Source organism: Vicugna pacos, chromosome 2 (genome assembly GCF_048564905.1).
Source record: "Vicugna pacos chromosome 2, VicPac4, whole genome shotgun sequence".
NCBI lineage: Eukaryota > Metazoa > Chordata > Mammalia > Artiodactyla > Camelidae > Vicugna > Vicugna pacos.
The window spans coordinates 17267104-17273066 of NC_132988.1; the positions used below are offsets into that span (position 1 = coordinate 17267104).

At 37.6% G+C, this 5963-nt stretch overlaps 1 pseudogene; it reads left to right on the top strand.

Annotated features, from left to right (window-relative positions):
- The first annotated feature begins 4303 nt into the window (after positions 1-4303).
- Positions 4304-4422, top strand: LOC116276817 (U2 spliceosomal RNA; annotated as a pseudogene).
- Positions 4423-5963: the final 1541 nt, after the last annotated feature.

Genomic DNA, 5963 nt, shown 5'->3' on the forward strand with positions numbered 1-5963 from the left:
ATCAATCCTTTCTTTTCTTATTTTTCACCCCGCCACCACTTTCGTCCTTTGCCCCTGTTATAACCAGCTACTTTCAGATCCCTATGCTCTTTCCATGCTCTTTCCCCGCTCTGTACTTTTGCCACGCTGTTCTTTCTGCTTTTAATCCTATTGGGCACCTACCACATTTCTTTTCATTCACCTAGGGTCCCCTCAACTGCCTGAGAGAAACCTTCTCTGCGTTTCTCAAACCCATCTTTAAAGCGCCTAGTTCTTGGTGGTTTCCTTGCCATGCCTGTTTCTGAAGGCCACTTGAATCCTCAGCCTGGGAATGGAGATCTGTCTTGGGGATTAGCAGCTATAGCAGTAACTTCGCGATTCGGTAACAGCTCCCTGAATGACTCAATTCCAAAACATGATTTTCAGAGTTGTTTCTTAAAGCTCAGCTTACAGTCTATTTCTTCAGCTTCCTCAATGGTCTATAATCTATTTAATGTTCCAAGATAAATTCATTTCTACTTAAACTGGATAGAGTAGCTTCTGTTTTCTGCAACTGAGTCCTGTCCACAACATCACAGCTAATTGTCACAATTTTAGTATAAGACTATTCTGATAAATCCAGAATTCCAACACAGAGAGAATTCCCCCTTCTGTGAACTTTTACCACATAATTTCTAGAGTAGTGCTCAAATTTTGCTGCACATTAAAATCCCCTAGAAAGCTTAAAAACCCCTAATATCCAGGCTGTACCTCTTACCAATTAAGTTAGAGTCTCTGGAAGTAAGACTCAGGCATTGATGTCGTTCTGAACTACCCAGGAGAGTCCAGTGTGCAGCCAAATTGAAAAGCCAGTTGTCTGAGCTCTTACTAGACATCTGAAATCCAAAGACCAAAGATAAATCCTGGAAGATAAATACTGGAATCTTCCATCCTGGAAGAGCCAGAATTTCACAGGAATAAATACCTAGTCTAGGTTTGAGTTTGCCTTTTCTGTCCAGGGCTTCGTATTACCTATTAAACCACCCAGGGCAGCTGGTCTCATATGATGCTGGAGTAGCCTTATAAAAGTACAACTGAAGCACCTGCTTGATGGAAACACTGTGAAATGTGGGGCACCATCTCCCAGGATGCACTGTATTCAATTGACCAGAGATACTATATGCTGTATCTCCCATGGGAAGGAGACACGGATCTGGTCAACTTTCTCAGCTTTAGGACTTCATCTCCGAATTTCTCAGCTGCACTGCCAGAGAGCTGGCAACATTTGGGTTTGCTCACCTTTCTCAGCTTTCTTCTTTCAGCTCCTTTCTTTGCCTTTCCTTTTCTTCATTAAAACCCACCCCTAGACCACTCCAGGTTAAAGAGACTTTTGTTCAGGACTCAGTTTACTCATTTGGCTAAATTAAATGGTTGAATTGGCAGAATAGAAAGAATAGGTGAAGGATAACTCAATGCCAAGTCAATCGCCTTGACTGATGAGATATATTTTCTCTTGTCATTTATAGTACATGTTGCTTATTTAATAGAAAGCTCACCAGGCAGATGACTTACGTTTCGGCAAGTTTATCGTGGAGTTAATGTTTCATCAGCACTCATTGAAAAAAGTAATCTATATATCTATATATATTTTTTTATTGAAGAATAGTTGATTTACAATGTTTTGTTAGTTTCTGGTGTACAGCATACTGATTCAGTTATATATATGTATATATATCTGTATATGATTCAGATATATATGTATATATAAATCCATTCTTTTTCATATTCTTTTTCATTAGAGGTTATTACAAGATATTGAATATAGTTCCCTGTGCTACACAGTAGGGCCTTGTTTATCTATTATCTACCTACCTATCTATCTATGTATCTATGTATCTATCTATTAGTTTGTATCTGCAAATCCCAAACGCCTAATTTATTCTTCCACATCCCCATTTCTCCTCTGGTAACCATAAGATTGTTTCCTATGTATGTGAATATGTTTCTGTTTTGTAAATAACTTCATTTGTGTCATTTTTTTTGGATTCTAGATATAAGTGATATCATACGGTATTTGTCTTTCTCTGACTTACTTCACTTAGTATGAAAATCTCTAGGTCCATCCAAGTTGCTGCATATGGCATTATTTCATTCTTGGAAAAAAAAGTAATATATTGAAGTGAGCTACTTATTCATAATTGTTCCTAATGCTGTATTACATCCAGACCATACAAGCAATTGTGAATCAGGAAGTAGAGCTTTGTGGCTACCGGTGATGAACTATTATATGAATTTTTTTCCTCTAAAATCAGCGGGGCTAACACTGAGCGTTTATTGCATGCTGAGAGTATACTGAGCACTGTACCAAAAGGAAAAATGACAATCCTTTCTACACTCTATTTGCTATCTATAATTCACTGAGACAAAAAAAAATTCTCAAACCCACAAGAAAACTGCGAACTCACTCCTGTGCTCTGAAGAGGATTTTTCAGCAGCATTTGCAGATAGAGTAAGCAGTTAGCTAGGGCACTGCGGGAGCCCAGATCTGCCCTCTGCTCGGTTCATGTAATCAGAGACCAGAATATTCTTAACCTTTTATGGGTGGATGAACAACAAATTAGGGATTTCTAATTGCCTTCTCTCTGAGGGCTCTCTTCCAACGGAGCAGCAAAGGTGTTAGCAGAAAAGTGTTGTGCGTCCAACGTGATGTTAACTTTTTGTGAAATTAAGAGACCTTTATTTGAAAACAGCTTTCATAGCTAGAGGCATAGACTATAAGAAAGGTACTCCAGGCTGTAATAATTGCTGGCTGCCCTGGGAAATGGCTTCAAGGCCGGAGCTGTCCTGGCTCCGTGCAGACACATCCTCTAATTACTGAAAAACCTGTGTAGCGCCTCCATGTTAATCAGTCTCTCAGAGACTTCAGCTTTATGCGGTTAGTGCGGATTTATGGCATTTTTCTTTCCCTGTTATTAAAACTGATATTTCACAAGGAAGAAACTATCTCCAGACAACTGTTAAAATGCAAAGTTTCAGCCATAAAAGAAAACGGCAAGATTATTCTGAGAAGATTCCGTAGAGATTTCCAAACAAGGGTAAGAAACAACACATCAAAGAAGTGAGGGGAGGGGGGAGGAATTCAAAAATAAAAAGACATGACTTTAAAATATTAACAAAAAGACTCAACAGTTGGCCCATAGAATCAAGAGGTTAGAGTGTAATTAATTTAAGTGCTTGTTACAATTAGGGAAATAAACATTTCATGCATCAATGCAAACTGAATTATACATAATTATGAAAGCACTAAACTAATTGGAGCACTTGGATGAACATCGTGGAAGCCAAATTGCCTTTTTAAACCAATGATACAGTGCTTTGCATGTATCCTTCATGTCTGTGGCAAATATTAGTTAGTAATGGAAAGGAGCATATTTAGAAACATCTATTTCTCTCGAGTTAGCATTTTGTTCCTCTTGTAGCTTATACGTGCATATTTATAGATTAAATGATGTTACTCTTATTGAAGAAGTACAAGGCTAGGGCTGGCCGATTGTGTCCATGTGGCTGATGGACAGAAGAACACTGAGAGCAGAGACGCGTGCTCCAGGACTCAAGTCTTCTTCCTACCTATGTACTCCAAGCTTGATGGGATACGTGAGGATGGGTGGCAGGAGTTGGCAGTCTGAGAAAAGTGAAAGAAAGTTGTGCCTCGTTGAGATAAGGCAAGGAAGATTGTAAGATCGTAAGGTTAGAAAGAGGCCAATGCTGAATATTAATTTAGAATTTTTTTATTTTAGATTTCATTTTTTAATTGAAGTGTAGTTGGTTTACAACGTTAGTTTCAGGTGTACAGCAAAGCGATTCAATTATACATTTACATACATATATATATTCTTTTTAAGATTCTTTTCCATTCTAGGTTATTATAAGAAATTGAATATAGTTCCCTGTGCTATACTGTAGATCCTTGTTGTTTTATCTATTTTATATATAGTGATGTGTATCTGTTAATCCCAAACTCCTAATTTCTCTCTCCCCTGCCCCTTCTCATTTGGTAACCATAGTAGTGTGTTTTCTATGTCTGTGAGTCTATTTTTGGTTTGTAAATAAAATTTGTATCTTTTTAAAAAATTCCATATATAAGTGATATCATATGATATTTGTCTTTCTCTGACTTACTTCACTTAATATGATAATCTTCAGGTCCATCCATGTTGCTGGAAATGGCATTATTTTATTCTTTTTATGGCTGAGTAGTATTCCATTGTATAAATATACCACAGCTTCTTTATCTAGTCATCTGTTGATGGACATTTAGGTTGTTTCCATGTCTTGGCTATTGTAAATCATTTCTCGGTCTTTTGGCTAAGATCGAATGTCATATCTGTTCTTATCAGCTTAACTTAGAATTATTAAACCCTGATATCTCATTGCTAGAAATGACAGAGAAATCATTAATCCACTGGCCCTCCTCTTATAGATGGAGAAGATGACCACTCATGAGGTTAAGCAAGGTATTTCCAGGCTGTAAAAACTATTGAACATACTAGAACCATGGTTGCCTGATTCCCCCAGTTCAATGTTTTCCATTTGGTTTAGAGCCAGTCCTGGTTTCCAGCTAAAAGGTTTATTTTCAAGCCGTTCAGTGTAACATATTTACTCTCAGAGATATTTTTAAGTAACTTAGCTGTCCATTTGGTTGTCAATAAATTACTTAGCCCTCTCTGAACCTCAGTTTCCATATTTGTGACAGGGTGGGACCAGTTTTCTCTAGTACCTTAGTAGGTCCTCCAGAATCTGAGACTGATCCTTGAAAGGGAAGTCATTTTTAAGTCATCAGAAAGGAGCAGAGGTAGCAAGGTTTGCTGTGTGGATACAAACTTTTTGCGCGTGTGTTGGAATCTGAATGAAGCCAAGCCTTAGGTGGTCTATCTCTTCTCCAGTTCCTGATGTACTTATTTCTCATGCCCCCCCTAAGGCTTTTATCACTTGCCTTACATATATTTACAATTACATATATATACATGTTTACATACAGACAGATTTATTTGGAGTCTGTAGAGGGCAGGAACTCTGACTTTCAGCTCTTGAATTCTCAATGCCTTGTATATAAGTGTATAATAACCTTTCACTGGCATGAAGTTAGATGTTTCATTACCCCTTTCTTAGGTAATAAAGACATGTATGGTAAACTAATGGGGTATCTGGCATGGATTTTCTCCCTACAACTAGCTCGTGTTCCCATTGGTATGGGATGCACGTCTTTAGAGTTCCTTCTCATTGCAGGGGGTAAAAATAGGAGCAAGTCATGGATCTAAATACAGACCCAAATACAGATCTAAATACAGAATCCTTAAGCAACCTAAAGGCTTTGCTCTCTCTCTCTCTCTCTCTCTCATTTTTTTAACAAAAGGAAATAAATGTAGCTTTATTTTTATAATATTCACTTTGTTTAGTGAAAATGTACATCGTATGAGTGAGTAAAAATAATTCTAGCCCGACACTAGAAAGTTGCATCGTGAGAACTTTTCTAGGCAGCCTTCCCTTTTCATCTCTTGAAAGGAATAGAGGACTGTGTAATGAGAAGAGTGTGGGTTTATGATAATCAGACAAATTTATGTAACTTAATTTCTCTGAGCCTCAGAATCTCCATCCTAAAATGACAATGATAATGCCTCGTAGGAAATTCTTGTGGTTTAAATGGAATAGTCCAGAACACCTAGTCCTTGATAGGTACTTAATAAATGACCTGTGTGTTTGCAAGAAAAACGGACAAGCCAGCTGTATTACTCGTTCCCTGTCACCCAGCCAGTCACTTTTCTCCTTGAAATACTTGTCACAATACTGACTTTTCTACAAATCTCTGTATTGAAATGGAATTGATCCTTCACAGCTAGGAAGCCACGTATATACAGATACACACATGTACACACACACTACTGCTGTCCCAGTAAGTTAAGAAAATTTTAACATTCATGTGTACATATGGTCTGTAGTTTTATATA